General features: G+C 44.6%; 1 protein-coding gene and 1 long non-coding RNA gene across 5 annotated transcripts in view; one reads left to right on the forward strand and one right to left on the reverse strand.

The window, feature by feature from the left end:
• LOC130362037 (uncharacterized) overlaps positions 1-12,111 on the reverse strand; it is a 38,391-nt gene extending 26,280 nt beyond the window's left edge. The window contains exon 1 of one of the 2 annotated variants that reach the window (XR_008891254.1): positions 12,084-12,111. This is a non-coding gene — a long non-coding RNA (uncharacterized LOC130362037). The remainder of the gene's footprint in view (positions 1-12,083) is intronic. The other variant, XR_008891255.1, reaches the window with a different exon arrangement.
• The window catches only part of MYO6 (myosin VI), a 261,541-nt gene that overhangs the window by 38,707 nt on the left and 202,435 nt on the right, over positions 1-20,399 (forward strand). The gene's annotated exons all lie outside the window — the stretch shown is intronic.

Raw genomic sequence — 20,399 nt, forward strand, 5'->3', positions numbered from 1 at the left:
AATTCGCGAATTTCGCGAATATAGTGCTATATATTCGTAATTACGAATATTCGTTTTTTTTTTTTTTTTTTCTTCACAGTACACATCACAGTGATCATCCCTCTCTGCTTCCAGCTTGTGTGGTGTAAAGAAGGCTCTAATACTACTGTGTGAGACTGGCGTGCGAAAATTAGCATATGCTAATGTTTGCATATGCGAAATTTCACATATGTTAATTTTCGCATACGCGTATTTTCGCATAGGCGAAAATAAAACGAGAATATAACGAATATGCGAATATTCGCGAATATATGACGAATATTCGTCCATATATTCGCGAATATTCGCAAATTCGAATATGGCCTATGCCGCTCAACACTAATGGAGACCTTTGTATGCTGCCATATGGAAGAGAATAAAAGGGTTCTTCTAAAAATGTGCTTGCTTAAACAAAAAATAAATTACCTTCCTTGGTACTTGTAGCCCCCCGGTATTGCTGCTTCTTGGTGCTGGGGCCCTATTTATCGTAATGGGTCAAGTGTCATTTGTACACCACTGCTGTCATTAATCGCCAAGATCAATGCCGATCAGGCTGTCTAAAGTGAAAGTAAACAATGCTGTTTAACCTCTTCAGGACACAGGGCTGCCTCGACTGCCCAGGCATGCTGGGAGTTGTAGTTCTGTAACATCTGTCCCTTCAGATTTAGCAATTTTCATGACATTTTTGAAAATTGCTGCTCTACTTTGAAGCCCTCTAATTTTTTCAAAAAGCAAAAGTATGTCCATTTTATGATGCCAACATAAAGTGGACATATTGTGTTTGTGAAGAAAAATAAAATTTATTTGGAATATCCATTTTCCTTACAATTAGAGAGCTTCAAAGTTAGAAAAATTCAAAATTTTCATGAAATTTGGAGATTTTTCACCAAAAAATAATTAACGCCGAAAATTTACCACCAAAATAAAGTAGAATATGTCACAAAAAAACAATCTCAGAATCAGAATATTCGGTAAAAGCGTTTTCGCGTTATTAATTCGTAAAGTGACGGTGGTCATAATTGCGAAAAAGGGCTCAGTCCTTAAGGTGAAAAAGGGCTGCGTCCTTAAGGGGTTAAAGTGAAAGTAAACATTGGGGCCTGAGGAGCTAAAATGGTGGCAGTGGGTGCCCTTACCTGCCTCCGGCTGCCGGATTGACGATTCAGTGGTGCAGCCTGAGAGCTCAAGGCTGTATCAATGGAGTGCCAATCTCACTATTCGATGCTATACGAAAGCATTGAATACTGAATGCAATCTTTTATTTGCATATAATAGTCTCTTATTGGGACTTAAAAGTGTAAAAAAATAATAATAATTAAGTCCTTCTAATATATAAAAACTCTCCTAATAAAAAAATAATAATTATTAAATTACTCTTATTTTCCAATTTTACAAAAATAATAATAATAATAATAATAAACTTATTTGGTATCGCCGTGTGCATAATTATTCAAACTTTTAATATAATATTTCGTTTTTTGTATTGTATTTTTTTATGTTCACATTGTTCACCAAGCATCAAAAATTATGATTTTGGTCACATGATATATCAGAAAAATGTTATAAAAAGTGATCAAAAAGTCCAGTGAAAACAAAAATAGTACTGATTAAATCTATAAGGGATAAGATGTCCAATCACAGGAGTCCCGCCACTTGAGACCCCCACAATCTCTGGCCCAACACCCCCGTCATCCGTGCACAGAGTGAACTCCGCTCTGTGATGGATTACTGGTGACTACAGCTGTCACGTCCCCTCCATTCATGTCTATAGGAGGAGGCGTGATGACCTCCCATAGACATGAATGGAGGGGGCGTGGCGTGACGTCACGAACACTAAAGCTCCAATCCAGTGGTGGGCAGACATCTTATCCCCTACCTTTTCGATAGGGGATAAGATGTTTTTCAGCGGAGTACCCCTTTAAGGGGTTAATGGACTGCACGATAATTGAGCTGTCTATAGGCTCATTAAATAGTGCCTGTCAGCCTGATTTATGGAGGCCTGCAAGATCACCACTCAGTAATAGAATATGAAGCTCCTTATAAACAGAGATTTTTTTTTTTTCCTCTAGATACCCCTTGATACCCCTCTGGGAACAGAAACGCACACAGGATACAAAGTCCCTCCCCACCTTCTTTTCGCCAGCATTTTCTTGTCCTTACAATGCTGGGCTCTGAGGGGTTTATCCACATTTCCGCTTGTGGAATCCCGCCTTAAATTAAAGCTCATAGACTTCTATGGGATTCCGTACTCCCATTCACACTTCGCAAGCGGTGTTTCTAGTGACACTGCTGTTTTTGACAGCTTGCTTTAGCCTATTTGAGCATACCCTTAGAGGATGTCTCTAGAGCCTCCATGGAGAGGTTCAAGGCATCAGGGCCTTCTGTAGGAGCTACCAATAATTTTTGCTGCTGTGGTGTGTGTGTGTGGCACTTGGTGCTTTCTTCTAGTCCTGCTTCTGGCTGTAAAAGCTGTCAGCCCCCTCCCATAGACTTGCATTGAGGGGGTGGGGCTATGACATCACGAGCTCCCGGCGCAGCTCCAGCGTTCGGAACAGTTTGTTCCAAATGCTGAGCAGCGGAGTACCCCTTTAATACAGTATTCTAATGGCATTTTTTTTTTTTTTTTTTTTTAATTTGTCTCAAGGCACTGTAAAAGGTTCCTTTTATTGTTAGCGACTGACTGTTTACTAATCATGCATACAGACAGACGTGGAATAATGCTGGAATGGTACTGCTATTGACAAATACGTTTGGCTGTACAAGAAGCTTGGGAAAATAAACAGTGGTTAATCAGTTGGAAAAATAGGTCTTGCATGCTGAATCTTTTTCTGTGATGTACTGTGGGAGTCTGGAATTGTAAATTCTAGATGCAACCATATAGTTGTTCATGCTCCACTGGCCAACTGGTAAACAGTAGGTAGACTATTTCCATTCTTTCATTTAGCATTCTTTCATATAACATTTAGCATCTGGGCCTAACCATACTGTAATTTTATTATGTTACATCATCACGCAGCTGCATAATCTTAAAGGGGTAGTCCAGTGGGGAAAACTTATCCCCTATCCTAAGGATAGGGGATAAGTTTGAGATCGCGGGGGGTCCGACCGCTGGGGCCCCCTGCGATCTCTCTGTACGGGGACCAGGCTCTCCGGCCAGATAGCGGGTGTCGACCTCCGCACGAAGCGGCGGCCAACATGCCCCCTCAATACATCTCTATGGCAGAGCCGGTGTGAGGTGGTTTTTTGCGCCCCCGTAGATCCATGCGTCCGCTCCTCCCCCAGCTCTCCGAACATTTCCGAAGCTGGAACTGGGGGAGGGCAGAGCAAGGGGAGAGAGAAGGTTCACGCCCCCTTCCTCATCTCCCCTCCCTGAGCTCAGCTGGACGCAAATCTCCACGGCACGCCCCCTCCCCGAGGACCTAGATCGCCACGGCAGGTCCCTCCCTCATCTCCCCGAGCTGAGGACGTAAATCTCCACGGCAGGTCCCCTCCCTCATCTCCCCCAGCAGATCTCCACGGCAGGTCCCCTCAAAGGAGGACATACTGTATGGGCTAAAGGGGGACAAAGGAGGACATACTGTACGGGCTATAGACTGCACAAGCTAAAGGGAGACATACTGAGCTCTATGTGTAAAGGGGGACCTACTGTACATGCTAAAGGGGGACATTTAGCCCGTACAGTATGTCCCCCTTTATACATAGAGCTCATTGGGAGCACTGCTCTACGTCCTCAGCTCGGGGAGATGAGGGAGGAAGGGAGGGACCTGCCGTGGCGATCTATGTCCTCAGGGAGGGGGCGTGTCGTGGAGATCTGCGTCCAGCAGCCGAGCTCAGGGAGGGGGCGTGAACTTTCTCCTTCCCCTTGCTCTGCCCTCCCCCAGTTCTATCTTCGGAAATGTTCGGAGAGCTGCGGGAGGAGCGGACGCATGGATCTACGGGGCGCAAAAAACCACCTCACACCGGAGATTGCCGAAGGCAGCGCTTCGGCTCTGCCATAGAGTTGTATTGAGGGGGCGTGTCGGCCGCCGCTTCGTGCGGAGGTCGACATGCCCCCTTCCCGCAGGCTGTTGGGGCTCCGTACAGGAGATCGCAGGGGGCCCCAGCAGTCGGACCCCCCGCCATCTCAAACTTATCCCCTATCCTTAGGATAGGGGATAAGTTGTTCACCAATGGACTACTCCTTTAAATTAATTGTCCAAAAAATGTAAACATGGCCAGGCTTCCTGCTTAAACAAAAAGAACTATACTTACCTCTCTTCATCCCTTCTGCCATGTTCCACTTCCTGGTGCTTCCACTTCCATGACCTCAGAGTGCCACTCATCCAATCCCTGGCTGAGTTGGGACACTGCTGTGGCCAGCAATTTCCTGAGCAGCAATGTCTCCCTTCTACCCAAGCTCCCGGGGAACGTCACCACCTGGTGCCCAATGCTTCACATTGCTGCTAGGTCAATAACTGGTCACAGCGGACTCCTGACTCAGCGGCACTTTGGCGTCCCAGGCCTAGGACTAAGAAGTGGTATGTGGCAGAGACCGGGAGCAGCAGTACTGCAGACTCCAGGTGACAGTGGGAGGTAAGTATAGTTTGTTTATGTTTAAGCAGACAGCCATGTTGAACTAGTTGGCAAAGGCAGCTCTGAACCATCTGTGTCGGGCATGCATTGTTACAGCATATGTGGCTGGCCTAGACTGTTACAGAGTAAATCTCTGTTTCGACCAGGCTATAGCAGTTGCCATTTGAAGCTGACACATTTTGTAATGTGAGAACTCTAAGGCGGACACACCTTGTTGCCATGCTTTGTGGGATATTGGGGTCAGGAAGAAGACTTTTTGCTCCTGCATGGACTTTTGTTCTTTTTTAAGAATGGTTATCCTTATATGCTGTAGATTATTTTAGTTTCGGCTTACATATGTTTATGTAAGATGCAAGATAGCCCGCTCCAGATATGAATCTATTCCCCAACATGATTCACACTTAATTGTAATACGCACTGCAGTCTATTCAGAATAGTTCTGTGGAAGCTTAATTAATGCTTTGTGTCGTAATTTAATCGGTGTAGACAGGATATATTATAAGACACTGTACTGAGGCAACCAAACGTGTTTTGTAGCATCTATGACTGGTTCTTAACCTTGTTGGAGGTACTGAACCCCACCAGTTTCATATGCGCATTCACTGAACCCCTCTTAATTGGAAAAATAAAATATGATTTTTTCAAATTCAAAACATAGGTATATAATATATTTATACATAGGTGAACAAAACCATCAAGAAAAAAGAACAAAACCATGAAAACATGATTTTCACACAAAAACATAATGAATATTTACTGAAAATCAGTGTGATCGCTGTTGTCTTTCAGAGACCAGTTCAGAAATGCGCGGCTTTACCTTGGCAAGTGCCACTCTCATGTCATTTTCACAACAATGGCAGTGTTCCCCCACCTTAGGCGGGCAGTGTTCCCCCACCTTAGGCGGGCAGTGTTCCCCCACCTTAGGCGGGCAGTGTTCCCCCACCTTAGGCGGGCAGTGTTCCCCCACCTTAGGCGGGCAGTGTTCCCCCACCTTAGGCGGGCAGTGTTCCCCCACCTTAGGCGGGCAGTGTTCCCCCACCTTAGGCGGGCAGTGTTCCCCCACCTTAGGCGGGCAGTGTTCCCCCACCTTAGGCGGGCAGTGTTCCCCCACCTTAGGCGGGCAGTGTTCCCCCACCTTAGGCGGGCAGTGTTCCCCCACCTTAGGCGGGCAGTGTTCCCCCACCTTAGGCGGGCAGTGTTCCCCCACCTTAGGCGGGCAGTGTTCCCCCACCTTAGGCGGGCAGTGTTCCCCCACCTTAGGCGGGCAGTGTTCCCCCACCTTAGGCGGGCAGTGTTCCCCCACCTTAGGCGGGCAGTGTTCCCCCACCTTAGGCGGGCAGTGTTCCCCCACCTTAGGCGGGCAGTGTTCCCCCACCTTAGGCGGGCAGTGTTCCCCCACCTTAGGCGGGCAGTGTTCCCCCACCTTAGGCGGGCAGTGTTCCCCCACCTTAGGCGGGCAGTGTTCCCCCACCTTAGGCGGGCAGTGTTCCCCCACCTTAGGCGGGCAGTGTTCCCCCACCTTAGGCGGGCAGTGTTCCCCCACCTTAGGCGGGCAGTGTTCCCCCACCTTAGGCGGGCAGTGTTCCCCCACCTTAGGCGGGCAGTGTTCCCCCACCTTAGGCGGGCAGTGTTCCCCCACCTTAGGCGGGCAGTGTTCCCCCACCTTAGGCGGGCAGTGTTCCCCCACCTTAGGCGGGCAGTGTTCCCCCACCTTAGGCGGGCAGTGTTCCCCCACCTTAGGCGGGCAGTGTTCCCCCCCCCCCCACCTTAGGCGGGCAGTGTTTCCCCCCCCCCCACCTTAGGCGGGCAGTGTTTCCCCCCTCACCTTAGGCGGGCAGTGTTTCCCCCCCCCCCCACCTTAGGCGGGCAGTGTTTTCCCCCCCCCCCACCTTAGGCGGGCAGTGTTCGCCCAAATTATGTAGGCCAGTGGTCTTGAACCTGCGGACCTCCAAATGTTGCAAAACTACAACTCCCAGCATGCCCGGACAGTCAACGGCTGTCGGGGCATCCTGGGAGTTGTAGTTTTGCAACATCTGGAGGTCCACAGGTTGAAGACCACTGATGTAGGCAGTGTTCCCCCACAGACATTCAGCCTCCAGCCATAAACAGTGTATGGCTGGAGGCTGTATGCCTGTGTACTGCCCACTTCAGTGCTCCGACCACTGCTCCGGCTATAGCAGTAGGTCTCTGGACCGGTGGTCGGAGCACCGAAGATGACGTGCCGCTGGTCACTTACCAAGCTGGCCAGCGCATGTCTTCCTCCTCTATCCTCCGGTCCTCGTCGCCTTCGTTTCCATGGGCGCACGCACGGGACGTCAGTGACGTCCCGGCGTGCACTATGTCCCAGCGGCCCTGCGTTTTTAATCTTAAGGCGGGGCCGCAGGGAGTTAATAGTGATGGGGGGAATTGCCCCCTCGCTACAGGACGGGCAAACACCGGCTCTGCTCGGGGCCACAAGCAACTGCTTGGTTTGCCTGTCCTGTTGAAACCTCCCCCGCCGAACCCCCGAGACTGACTCACCGAACCCCTGGGGTTCGATCGAACCCAGGTTAAGAACCACTGATCTATGAGATTACTAAATCTTTCAACCTCCCAGTTTATATTTAGAATACCGTGAGATAATTTTAATTTGATATCTGACAATCCAAAGAGTCTGATAAAACTGCTCATGTTAGGCTGGGTCCACACTACGTTTTGTCCCATACGGGAGCGCATACGGCAGGAGGGAGCTAAAACCTCGCGCTCCCGTATGTGACCGTATGCGCTCCCGTATGCCATTCACTTCAATGAGCCGACCGGAGTGAAACGTTCAGTCCGGTCGGCTCATTTTTGCGCCGTATGCGCTTTTACAACCGGACCTAAAACCGTGGTTGACCACGGTTTTAGGTCCGGTTGTAAAAGCGCATACGGCGCAAAAATGAGCCGACCGGACCGAACGTTTCACTCCGGTCGGCTCATTGAAGTGAATGGCATACGGGAGCGCATACGGTCACATACGGGAGCGCGAGCTTTTAGCTCCCTCCTGCCGTATGCGCTCCCGTATGGGACAAAACGTAGTGTGGACCCAGCCTTAAATAGTTTAATACTAGAAGCAGAAGACACCTAACTGTACATCAAAGACCAAAACTGAGACATATAGGTAATAAAGACCTATTGTGCAGCATAAAAAGAACACTTCAACAACTGTTGTGACGTCTATCCATTGGTTGAGTCTAACATTGCAGCTCTATTTTATTTTATGAATCCCCCAGGTGCTGAAACTAAAAAAAACAAACCATATTTACCCATCCTTCTTCCCTGCCGACCAAAGTTGTGCCTGTCACTGGTCGAATAGGTGACCAGCCTCAGCCAATGATTGGCAGAGTGGGCATCTGCTGGTTAGTCGGTGGGACATTGAAAGCATGAAGATACACAGAGGACTGGGGTGTTTGTCCCCTGGACAACCCTTTTACAGTGACATATTGTCACAATGAATTAACCAAATATAACATAAGAGAAGGGAACCTAACCATACACATACCAGCTTTTAATTTATTATAGAATTTAAAAAATTAAAAATAAAATTATCCTCTTCTTATGTCACCCACATGGAAAAGTAACTGAGTGCTTAAAGTTGGCTAAGTTTACATGATCTTTTTTCCTCCCCACCCATTAAAACATAAATGAGCTGCATCCATACAAAAGACCTGTGGTTTTCAATCAGGGTGCCTACAGCTGTTGCATTAATTTTACACGTGTGTATTAATATGGTTGTCTCTTCATTTCAGTTGTATATAGACTGTTGAACACTTAGTAGAAGTTTTTGGGCATACTTGCGCCTTGAATTGTCTGCAAATTGTGTGTTTTCACTTTAAGTACCTAAGCAATGTTTTTTGTTTTGTTGATAGTATGACTACACTTTTTTATTTCAAGGTTTATTGTGTGTTCTCCTGAGGTGTGGCAGAGGTTGTTGTTGTATACGCCATCAAATCATAGTGTATTGTCCAGCAATAATTGTAATTTACATACTTAGGTTTCTAGAAAGCTTGCTTTATTTGCTTCTACATCATTACTGGTTAAAGGAGTTGTCCAGTAGTAAAAGGTGTTATGTCATCAATCCCCACCAGTCACTGGCTCAGCAAGCATTTCTGGTGTGCCTAAAGGGGACCAGAAAGTGGAGATCAGAAGGGACTCCATTAGTGTCGGAATAGCAGTGGCTCCTATGTTTAGTGCTTACTTATTTTTTTGAACTAGTATTGTCATTGACCAGTTTCTCACAATCATGAGAAACATTCGGATTTGAAAGCTACAGTTTTTTTTTCTTTTTATTCCAATAATTTTCATGTTTTTTCTTTTTCTTACATTGGGATTTAGTTTTGTGTAAATTTACTTTATATTATCGTAAAAGTCAAAATAGGTGTTTTTTTTTTTTCTTCTAAAATTGTTGCCATTCTGTATCTGTCAAATTATTATTATTTTTTGATCAAAGGGGATTCCCCCACTCTTATCTTGTCATTGTGATTCCAATGACCCAATCAGACACTGTCGAAACGCTCCACAGATAGCCTTGGGGACCTAGAGAGGAGTCCAGGGTTGTCCTCTTGGTCTTTTTTTCTACAAAATACTGTTATTGCATTAAAACAGGATTTATTAAGAACTACCGAAAGATTATAATTACTAAAAGTACAGTGTTCTGAATGCTTGATGGGGGCTAGCTGTGTGGCTTATTTCACTAACTAAGCCAATGTCCCCCCCCCCCCCCCCTTTTTTTCCCCGGAATAAACTATAAATATGTAGTAAACATAGATTGCAAACACAATGTGAAAATAGCCAGAGTTTTTCTTTAGGGTTACCTCCACTTCACAGACTCTACAGTGTTCACACCACCAAACTTATCAAAAGACATCAAACAATAATAATTACCCAAACAACTACAAGATCTAAAAAAAAATCTGTATTGGGAATTAACTTTATTTTTATAGGGTTTTTACATGTTGCAAAAAAAAATCTCAAATTTGTATTTTAGTATTCAGTGGTTTATCTTGAATTGTATGCATATATTTAGTGTTTTTTTCCCCAAATGTGTACCTTTTGGATGTGATTTAGAAATGTATTTATGGACTTTGTATATTTTCCCCAAAAAAAACAGGAAAGGATCATAGAAGAGGGGTAGTGTAGGAAAGTCTTCCTTTTGGAAATGCTTTTTTTACTTCCTTGCTGTGTTTCCTTTCCAGTTTTGGTGAAAACACCTGGAGGGAATTGCTTTCTTTCTTCTCTCTTCTTGGATCCAGGCCAGTTTCTGACCAAAAACATACTGGCCCTGATTTACTAAGAGTGGAGTATTTACTAAGGTTTCCCTACATTTTGCACTTTTCCCTACATTTTGCCTTTTTTACGCATGTTCTGATCTGTGGGATTTTCCTCAGCTCAAATCCAACACATATTCTGTGGAAACCTTAGTAAATATGTTGGGATTTTGTGAAAATGTCTGGGCCACGCCCCCTTTTTGGTAGCCCTTTTCCTGACTACCACGCCCCCCTCCCATAGACTTGCATTGAGGGGACGGGACGTCACAAAAAGGCGGGGCCGTGACGTCATGATACCCCGTCCCCTGTATCGCCAGTCATCAGCCACGGAGCAAACCTAGCTCCAGGCTGCCGATGTATGGGGGTGCAGCAGGAGAGATCAGGCATCTTATCCCCTATCCTATGTCTAGGGGGGGAGTACCCCTTTAACTGAGAGTCAGCCGCTTCTACACAGCTGATTTTGTGTTGAATCTGCTAATAGGGCCTATGCATATCATAAGACCACTTTTGATGGTTATATTGAAAAGAAAAAGCAGATGCCGGTGCCGATGCAAGCACCCTTGGCAATCAGCTGATTGGCACAGGGAATACACAATTTATGAAAGTAGAAGCTTTGGCTCTATATTGTTGGTAGTTATGATTCGGATAGGTGATAATAGTTTTTTTTTTTTTACATGACACTTGTCCTATTTCATGCTATATGTTGTTATATGAACAACCTCAACTAAAGAAGAGTTGTGTGAACATGCAGAAGTATCTTTTATGTGGTTTTCAAAGGAACGCATTTCAATTAATTTAACTGTGTTAAGTTATTGTTCTGTGTTTTTACACTACTTATGTCTCTTCTCACACAAGGAACACAAAGACTTTAATTGCTGTAAAAAAAACAAACAAACATTTAAAGCGTTCATCTAAACAAGCGATTGTACATGGTTAGAAAGGGCTGTGACTGCAGAAAGAGCAGCTTGAAAGAACGTGTAATTTACATCTGCATTCTGAAATCACTGCTGATGTGGAGAATGTTTTTCTGACATCATTGCCAAAATACCAGTAAAAATGTTAATAAGACAAAGGAAGTCCACTGAAAGTAGTGCTGGGCGGTATTCCGGTATGAACCGGATACGTTTTTTTTTTTTTCTCCCACGATATGGATTTTTGCCCATACCGCTATACTGGTCGGGCCCCTCCCCCACCCTCGGGAAGAATTGTAGAGCCCAGCGCGGCTAATCCATTTACTGTGTCCCTGCGAGCACGATCAATCCCCACCGCTAGCGGGGTCCCTGTGCCCACTAGCGGTGTCAAATGTGCCCCCGTGCGAGCGCTACCATCACCGCTAGCGGGGTCCCTGTGCCCACTAGCGGTGTCAAATTTGCCGCCCCCCCCCCCGTGAGTGCTACCATCACCGCTAGCGGGGTCCATGTGCCCACTAGCGGTGTCACAAGAATTCCGAACGTGGCTCTGTTCCCCGTCCCTGTCGGCTCTTAGGGTACGGGAACAGATTTACTGCACAGGCGCAGCACTACGCAAATAGCGTAGGGCTAACGTAGGCAGCGCTAGGAGCCTAGCGCTAGCCCTACGCTATTTATGTAGTACTGCGCATGCGCAATACTAAGTTAGCTGCGCGCAAGGCTTTTAAATCTGTTCCCGTACCCTAAGAGCTGACAGGGACGGGGAACAGAGCCGCGCTCGGAATTCTTGTGACACCGCTAGTGGGCACAGGGACCCCGCTAGCGGTGATGGTAGCGCTCGCGGGGGGGCACATTTGACACCGCTAGTGGGCACAGGGACCCCGCTACCGTGATATTAATTTTAGGCCATATCGCCCAGCACTAACTGAAAGTGTTTTTTCCCAACTTATAAAGTGATGGCATATTGCTAAAATGTCCTATCACTTGAACGATGCAGGTCTGAACTCCCACAATCCAGAGGACGCACTGTATGCCCCTCTGCTTTTTCTTTGTACAGCGGTGGCACCCCAACTGTGCGCTGTGGAAGAAAATGATGCCAGCTGCAGTTACCTGTACAGCTGGGATCAAGGATGTGTAGTAATGTGTGGTAAACCACACCTTTATTCTCGTCAAATTTTTAGTTGTTGCTGTATAGAAATGAGGGAACCCATATACAAAAGCGATCTGGGATTATTTATATTTGTTATTTTTTTGTTTATATAGTGCAGCAAAGCTTCACTAATGTAAAGTTTCATGTGCTTACCTGTTTAAGGCTGCTTTCACACTATGAGCATTCATCCGTTATTAAACGTCAGTTTTCTGTGTAAGAACGGACGTTTAATAACAGATTAAATAAAGGGTGCTAACGGCTGAATAAATATTCATCCGTTAAGACCCGTTATCCCTCATGTATGTCCAAACACCTCTGCCTACAGACTCCCACAGCCGGGACTACTACTACTCCCATCATCGAACAGACTTGTTTCCATGATGGAAGTAGAAATTCCCTGGCTGCAGGTGTCTGCAGTCAGCTGGGGAGGCTACATTAGTGTTTGTACTACTACCCCCATCATGGAACAGACTCTGTTCCATGATGGGGGTTGTAGTACAGGGGCTGAGGGATTGATTGCACTGGGTTTCACTTCTGAGACCCAATGCAATCAGAAGTTATTAAGCAGGGGAGCGGGCGGCATTCTCCACAACCTTGCGATGTATCAGTGTGTTTTTAACTCTCATTTTTGAATCCCCCGGGGGGAGCCCTGAATGGCCGGTACTGAGGAGCCAATCAGGGCTCTCAGCGAGAGATTGAAAAATGAACTTTGGGATTAGCAGGGGCCATATCTATATGAAAAGCTCTGTGAGGGGCAAGATATATAGCGCTGCAGAGGGGGCTGATATATAGCCTATATATCTAGCCCCCCACCAGCGCATTAGATAGGACCCCTGCCTGCGCATTAAATATATACCCCCCCGCCGGTGCATTAAATATATACCCCCGCAGCACATGTATATGCTTCTATATACCTATGCCACTGCAACGCTATATGTGAAAAGCATTCTAGCAGCAGCATCGGCCGCCCGATGCTGCTGATAGAAATACTTTTCATACATAGTGCTGTAGTGGCATATGTACCATATATACTCGAGTATAAGCCTAGTTTTTCAGCACGATTTTTCGTGCTGAAAACGCCCCCCTCGGCTTATACTCGAGTGAACAAAAAAAACGTTTTTGGCTTTAGCTGTGAGGGAATGGTCCCGGACGTCCATCTCCACCTGTCAATCCCTTATCAGTGGTCTTCAACCTTCAGATGTTGCAAAACTACAACACCCAGCATGCCCGGACAGCCATCGGCTGTCCGGGCATGCTGGGAGTTGTAGCTTTGAAACATCTGGAGGTCCGCAGGTTGAAGACCACTGAGAAGGGATTGACAGGCGGTCATGATGAAGGGGTGTTAATGACAGGGGTCTGGATGATGACAGGGGGGGGGGGGGATGATGTATTTCCCACCCTAGGCTTATAGTCGAGTCAATAACTTTTCCTGGGTTTTTGGGCTGAAATTAGGGGCCTCGGCTTAGCGCTGTGGGGGCAGATAATGCTATTCTTCTATATACATATACCCCTGCCGCCGTATGAATGAAAAGTATTTCTATTAGCAGCGCATAGAGCCGGCTCCTGGCACAATGCGCTGCTAATAAAAATTAGGCTCATTTTGACTTGTTTTAAGGACATTACATCAAAGTTGGATCAGCCTGTAGTGTGGTTTTCCACTTTGATTTTGAGTGTGACTCCATATCCAGACCTCCATGGGTTGATAAATTTGCTTTCCATTGATAATTTTTGTGTGATTTTGTTGTCATCACATTCAACTATGTAAAGACAAAAGTATTTCATACGATTAGTTCATTCATTCAGATCTAGGATGTGTTATCTTAGTGTTCCTTATATATATAATCTCAAGATCCCATATACATAGCAGGCGCAGCAGGGAATGGTATGAGAGCTAACAGTAGCAATTTGATAGGTGATGATGTCATCCTGTAGTTTGCAGGAAGTCAGCTGACTGTCAGACCGATTCCCCTGATATACATCCGGTTTTACTTTTTTCTTTTATTTTTATGGTTAGAGCATTAAAATTGAGCATTAAAATTAATGAGTTGTTCCTGGGTGAGGCACATTGGTGACTCTACATTGCTTGCTATTTTTACAGTCCTAATAAGATAACTAAATGAACAATTTTTACAGTATTTTACAGTATTTATGCCACATCCAAATCCACACGGTGACCAGTGCCAGAAGCCGTTGGCTCCAGTCACTGCATTGTGGCTGTGCCAGGGTACTGCATCCCATCTCTTGTTCAGTGCAACTACAATTTCTAAACTTTAATATTTAATTGAGGGACAACTTCTTCAAGTAGTTCTGGGGATGTCTGAGTTCTAACGCCTTCTTTTTCCTATGATAAATATGCTGATAAATAGGACTCTACATATGTACATTTGGCTCTCACATTCTGTGCGCTTGTGTCTCAGTTGGTGCGGTGATATGATCCTATTTGCTTTTTTTCACCTTGTAATGTTTCCACTTTCCTATTGACTTAATGAGTTGATTCAGCAGTGAGGAGCTCAGCTCAGTAATAGTAAGATGATCGTTCATAGATCATGTATCCCAGGCCGGTTATGTCTGCCCCTGGGCACAGTCATCACACGTACCGTAAATGGATTTGCTGAATTCAGCCTTTTTAGTTTACTTCATATTGCGTATAGTAAAATAAAGTTTAAATAGATATTCACATTTAACATTTTTCTTTTGCTGCTTTCTCCCCTTCTAATCCAGTTTACAAACTTACAACTGGAGTTTCCAGATTTAATAGTCTAAATCTATGTGTGTATGTATGTATGTATGTATATATGTATAAAATTCAATGTGTCTATGTATGTATATATGTATGTTCCATCATAACTTTTAAATGCAGCTAAAACTGTGTATAGGTAGCTGCAACCCAACAATAGGGACAATAGTATTACTGCCAGACGAGTACTAATGTGAAAAAGGTTGCGTATCCCATACAACTTGCGAACAATATATAAAGTGGGGGTACACTTTCCTCAAGTCTGGGCTTGATTGTCACCAAATAATGGGTGTATATAAAATATATGTAAAAAATGATGTAGATCCAGTGAATTAATTTAAAACAATGTATTATTACAATGATAGTGCTTGTGGTGTCCTTTTGTAGGGCCCTTACATCGGACTCACTACGATAAACAAGATAGTGAATGTATAAAATATTCATACAATGAAATAAAATAAAATAGACATAAAATATACAGGGTAAAGAAGTGCTGGTATCCCAGTGTGGCAAATAGTCTGTAGCGCTTAGATGTATGTACGGAGATCGTGCCTTGTATGGTTTATTACAAGTAGTCTGAGTAGCAATGTCTTTGTATAGCTCGTATGTGGTCAAGATACTGCATGCGGCAGCGTGTTGGTAAGGGGTTAAAATCATTGCGCTCTGCGGTGCTTGGGGTTTCCTTGTGTGTATCCTACTCTACCCTGGCTGCACAGGGATAGAGATTGGTGAGTGTGATATAGACAGTCTCTTAATTGTAATCCTGTGGGTGCATGAGACTTCGCTCTGCAGCGCTGGAGGCCCCTCAAATGTGGATCACTCTACCCCGGTGGCACAGGGAAAGTTTTGAGTGGATTTGGCACACTGTGCCTCTTACCAGCAATGTTCTGGAGCCTGGTCGCCGGAAAAAAGTTTTCCCCGGGTGAGACGTCCGCTGGCAGGTGTGATGCGTACAACCCCGGAAGCGTGCTCCGGTAAATTTCTTGTGATCCAGTCAATGATGGTAAAGATCTTCGGGTTTTCCAATACTGGGGTACAGGTGATAGAAACTAGACGTGTATCGAGGTACTCATCTACATCTTTTTTAATAGCAAATCAATTAAATCAAATCAAATTTGCTATTGAAAAAGAGGTAGATGAGTACCTCGAAACGCGTCTAGCCTCTATCACCTGTACCCCAGTATTTGCAAACCCGACGATCTTTACCATCATTCACCAGATCGCAAGAAATTTACCGGAGCACTTTTCCGGGGTTGTACGCATCACGCCTGCCAGCGGACGTCTCACCCGGGGGAAACTTTTTTCCGGCAACCAGGCTCCAGAACATTGCTGGTAAGAGGCACAGTGTGCCAAATCCCCAAATCCACTCAAAACTTTCCCTGTGCCGCAGGGTTAGAGTGGTCCACATTTGAGGGGCCTCCAGCGCTGCAGAGCTAAGCCTCCTGCACCCACAGGATTACATTTAAGAGACTATCTATATCCCACTCACCAATCTCTATCCCTGTGCCTCCAGGGTAGAGTGGGATACACACAAGGAAACCCCAGCGCCGCAGAGCGCATTGGTTTTAACCCCTTACCAACACGCTGCTGCATGCAGTATCCTGACCAGATACGAGCTATACAGAGACATCGCTACTCAGACTACTTGTAATCAACCATACAAGGCACGATCTTCGTGCACACATCTATAAGTGCTACAGACTATTTACCACACTGGGATACAAGCACTTTTTTACCCTGAATATTATATGTCTATTTTATTTTATTTCATTGTATGAATATTTTATACATTCACTGCCTTGCTTATCGTGGTGAGTCCGATGTAAGGGCCCTACACAGGACACCACAAGCACTATCAGTGTGATAATAAATTGTTTTAAATTAATTCACTGGATCTACATAATTTTTTTATATATATTTTATATAAACCCATTTGTTGGTGACAATCAAGCCCGAACTTGAGGAAAGTGTACCCCCGCTTTATACATAACTTTTGGCTTGAGATCTTTTGATGAAATTTGGTACACGTTACTTATATATCAACTACAAATCTAGCATACAGCTTCACCTGCACTATTAGCCTGTGACAACAGGTTAGCGCAGAAGACGCTGATGTCACATTCCCTTTAAGCACAACTATTTTCTCAGGTTCTAACTCGCGATCTGTTACAGTAAAAAAGTTTTTTCTTTTTTTTTTCCCTAAAGTCCCATGCAAATTTATGGGACTCCAGGAGCATCATGTAACTCAAGGGCTGTAGAGATTGCCCGGGACTTTTAAACATTCTGCCAACTGTCTGGCAGGCAGGTGCAGAGAATAGTTAGTATGTGGGTCTTGATATAAGGATGGAAGCATTATTGTTGCTTTTCCTCTCCCACTAGGACACCTCCCCTTACCACTAACCTGTGTTCTTCTTGTTCCCCTGTATATTTTTCCAAACATAGTGGCTCTGATTTACTAAGAGTGGAGTGCGCGTTTCTTTGTGGGTTTTAATTCCCTACAATTTATTTTCCATGGTATTTACTAAGGTTTCCCTACATTTTCCACTTTCCCTACATTTTTCTTTTTTTTTTACACCTGCTCTGTAGGGTTTTCCTCAGTTCAAATCCACCACATTTTATGTGGAAACCTTAGTAAATATGTTGGGTTTTTGTGAAAATGTCAGGAACACGCCCCCTTTTCCCGATGGCGCAGACAGAATTTTGGGCGCAATGTGACAGAATCTGGCTCACAACCCGACAAAACATGTCGGGTTTGCAATAGTAAATGAGGGCCAGTGTGTTACTAGGAGAGCACTTATATAGTTTGGCAGTAGCAGTTTTCCAAAAACACCAGAAAAAAACCTAGCCTAAAGCTTTTAAAACAGTTTGACAGGGTGGTAAAGAACATATTTTGTGTATTCATGCCTGCTAGTACTGGCCTTTCTGCTTTCTCATATATTCACAAATAAAAATGATGTTTAGATCAACTGCTTAAAACCAGAAACCCAAATTTCTTCTTTGATTCCTTGTGTCTTGAAATATTGTACTCAGTACTTTGTGGATTCTGGCTAGTTGGATTTCAATGCGGATTTAGTGTAAAAGGATTTAGGTATTTAGATGTTGCATATGACTTGGATAATCTCATCTGTTTAGTATTGTACTGAAATGTCTCAATTTTAATTAAGAATGCAACTTTTTTTTTTTTTTTACATATAATTCTAGTATTCAAAGTTTAGTTTCCTTTTTTATTTAAAATAATAAAAATAACAACAATAATTGATTTAATAATTGGTCTACAGTGCCAGTGCAGAGACCTATGGGGTTACAAGGTTAGAGATTACCAGATACCCTAAGATTGTGTAGTCTGATCCTGCAGTCATATTGCCATCCTCTTTTCCCTAACTTATTGCTTACCATATGTTTGTAAGAAGTAAGGGATGTGGGCAAGTGAATATGCAAAGGTGGACCTTTCTTTAAAATCAGTCTTGTTTTTTTTTTTTACATCTTCAGGTTTTTAATTGCAATAGTTTAATACACAACCAAGAATGGATTTGAAATTGAAAACCTCAATGTGTGTGAACTAGGGGTGTGAATCGGCAAGAATTTGAAGATACAATTCGAATCGCGATACCAGTGTGGCGATTCGATATATCCTGATATATCGCGATACCGTCTAGGTGACGATACATCGCGATATATCTCGATTCTGTCTCAAAAACAATGTCTTTTACACTTTTATTAAAACTTTTTATTTTTTTTTATACACTTTATTAGACTTTTAGGAGGAATCATTAGATTCCTCAGACAGATGAATAGAGTTCTATTGAACTCCATTGATCTGCGATCCATTGATAGAGCCTAGTCAAGCCACGGGACAGCAGCCACGGGACAGCAGAAAGCAGAGGTAAGTCCTCCGGCTACCTCCACAGTGGATCGCCCACCCGCGATCACACTGCGGGGGGGCGATCCACCCCACTAGCCCAACAGGGAGCATTCACAGATCCTTTTAGACGCCGCTGTTAGCTTTGACAGTGGCGATCTAAAAGGTTAATAACCAGCCGCGGCGATTACCGCATGCTGGCTATTAGCGGCGGCCCCCGGCTACTGAAAACAGCCGGGGGCTGCAGAGTATGGAGCAGGCAGGAGTCCGGAGCCCGCTCCATACAGACTGCTGAGCGCCGCATGCTTGATATTAGCGGCGGCCCCGGCTACCAAAATCAGCCGCGGGCTGCAGAGTATGGAGCGGGCACGAGTCCGGAGCCCGCTCCATACACCCCTCTGAGAGCCGCATGCCGGATATTAGCGGTGGTGATGCATCAGCACCCCCCGGCTACTGAAATCAAACGGGGGCCGCAGAGTACGGAACGGGCACAAGTCAGAGCGCCGCCGCGTCAGATCCGGCCTGCCCGGCTCCACAAATGTGGAATTTGTATCTCCTGATGCCCGGGACATACTGTTCCGGGCGTCAGAAGATACAGGTTCCACATCCCTAAAAGGATCGATTCAAAAATATTTTGAATCAATTCAGTATCGCCAAATGAAAAATCACGATAATCGCGCAAATCAATTTTTTTCTTCCATCCCTAGTGTGAACACCTTTTTAGGCCGGCTTCACTCTATGAAATTTCCTAGCAGAATTCTGCTTGGAAATTACATAGAAGCATAGAATGTGTCGGCAGATAAGAACCATTTGGCCCAGCTAGTCTGCCTAATATTGTGAATACCATGAATAGTCCGTGTCCCTATCTTATATAAAGGATAGCCTTATTCTTATCCCATGCAGGCATTAACTCCTTTACTGTATTTGCAGCTACCACTTCTGCAGGAAGGCTATTCCATGTATCCACTACTCTCTCAGTAAAGAAATACTTCCTCATATTACTTAAAAAGTACCTGTCACCAAACTTTTCCAATCTAACTCAGGCTATGTTCCCTAACTACTCCTAACACCCCTACCACCCTTAAACAAGTTTTCAGAGCTTTAAAAAGCTCTGTATCATGCCTTTGTTCTTGCTCACATAGTGCAATCTCACAGCAGGAGAAAGGGGGTGATTCCCAGCAGGCATGACATCACTGAAGCCTGCTGAGGGACCACATCCGCCCTCACATGGTTGCAGTGCTGTGATGAATAGAAAACCCCAGGCTCTGTGAATGCTTCGGTGAGACTGTATGCATGTTTCATTGCAGCTTTCAATAACGCTCTTTGCAGCTTTCAGTTAGATACTGTGCAGCTGTCAATCAAACTCAGTGCAGAGAAGCACTTTCTGAGTTTTGTCTCCTGCCAGGCCCAGAGGAGACCAAATTCACTGTATTAGGGCAGGGAACAGAACAGCACCTAGTGGCTGTTCTTTTTGTTACATTTTAAACATTTCTGTTGATAATTTTTAAAAGCAAGTGAATGGGAAAGTGTCTGCTAATTACACAAGGGACACTATATTACATGTTTTATTTGGTGACCGGTATTCTTTTACCTTTGCCCTTCTAATTTAAACCTATGTTCTCTTGTGGTAGTTTCTCTTTTTTTTAATATAATCTCCTCCTTTACTGTGTTGTTTCCCTTTATGTATATAAAAGTTTCTGTCATATCCTTTCTGTCTCTTCTTTCTTCCAAGCTATACATGTTAAGGGCCTTTAACCTTTCCTGGTAAGTTTCATCCTTCAATCCATGTACTAGTTTAGTAGCTTCTTTCTGAAATATATATTTCCTTCTGTAGATACAGTCTCTAGTACTGCATACAATACTCTGAGGTCTT

This window comes from Hyla sarda, chromosome 3 (assembly GCF_029499605.1).
Source record: "Hyla sarda isolate aHylSar1 chromosome 3, aHylSar1.hap1, whole genome shotgun sequence".
Taxonomy (NCBI): domain Eukaryota; kingdom Metazoa; phylum Chordata; class Amphibia; order Anura; family Hylidae; genus Hyla; species Hyla sarda.